General features: G+C 45.7%; 1 non-coding gene across 1 annotated transcript; it reads right to left on the bottom strand.

Annotated features, from left to right (window-relative positions):
• Positions 1-729: 729 nt before the first annotated feature.
• H310_10056 lies at positions 730-801 on the bottom strand. The gene has a single exon. It is a non-coding gene; the product is annotated as a tRNA-Pro (tRNA).
• Between the last annotated feature and the right edge of the window lie 532 nt (positions 802-1,333).

The following is a 1,333-nucleotide window of genomic DNA, read 5'->3' on the forward strand; positions in this document are numbered from 1 at the left end:
TCCACAGTGGCAACATCTTTTACTGCCAGCCAAAGCGAAGAAGTCAACAAGAAGACATTTGATCTCGGCGGAAGTGTTCTTACCTTGGGGTTTGATGTAAGAAATCGACAAGACCAGGCAGTGCGCATTGAGGCCTCCAAGACAATGAAAGTCATCAAAGCTAAACGAGCGAATAGCGAGCCAAGGGAAAAGCAGTCTGCGCCGAGGATGGCATGGAGATCTTATGAATTTGATGCTTCATTAGTTTCCATGGATTAGTAGTGCCTCCAATATAATGATTCTTATCACTTTGCGTTCTTGAATTGTATTCGTCACATGCCGTCAAATTCGAATATATATGCGATATAAGCCAACGGACAACTCCAAAGATACATAAACTGTGCAAACTACATAATCACCCTTCCAAACAATATACCCTAACCACAAAAATATTTAAAGCAGAATAGAAATTACAAGTAAAAAATACACCAAGAACTGTTCATCGCATTTTGAATATATTTACTCAAAATATCAAATTCTTGTCTCTCAAAAGCCTTTTCAAATCGTTCTGATTCAATATTTGTCAATAGAGTTGACTTCCCGATATAGATCACAAATGGGAAATCAAATTACAGATCTAAAAAATGTGTAATGGACTTTCCAGTGAACAACGTTTGCAAAATCCACCTAAACTTGCAATCTACGTAATCGTCGCTAACCAAAAAGAAAACTTTTCCAAAGAAAGGTGATGGCCCCAACCGGGGATCGAACCCGGGACCTCCTGCACCCGAAGCAGGAATCATACCGCTAGACCATTAGGGCACTCTTCCGGGTGCTACCGATTACTCTCCCGGGTGCTACCGATTACTCTCCCGGGTGCTACCGATTATCTCTAAGACAAGCCAAAAAGATTCTCAAACAATGAACGATCAAGAATGCCGAGCTTGTCAACATTAACGCCAACTCGTCCAGTGGGGACCCCAAATCCTCACAAGACGCGATCGCGCTGTCTGGAAACGCTCCAGAATCTTCGGATGAGTACTTGAAATCGGACTTGGACGATGACGACATGGAGTCGGGTGACGATGTGAGCGACGCTGATGGCGAAGATGAAGATCACGACTGCGATGACGATGAGATGGGTTTGTCCGAATCCCCTGCCGTCTCCTCAAAAACCACGGAAGAGGTTACACCTTCGGCTAGCCAAGGGAGTATCGACGCCGCGGCCTCGGTCTCCGACCTTGCTGCACCAGCCACACAGGGCTTGGATCAGGAGGGTGGTAGGAACCACCAACCCATCGGCGGCGGCCAAGACCTGAATGTTTGTCAACGCTTTTCGTCGTCTGACGAAACG

This window comes from Aphanomyces invadans (genome assembly GCF_000520115.1).
Source record: "Aphanomyces invadans strain NJM9701 unplaced genomic scaffold supercont1.24, whole genome shotgun sequence".
Lineage (NCBI taxonomy): Eukaryota > Oomycota > Saprolegniomycetes > Saprolegniales > Verrucalvaceae > Aphanomyces > Aphanomyces invadans.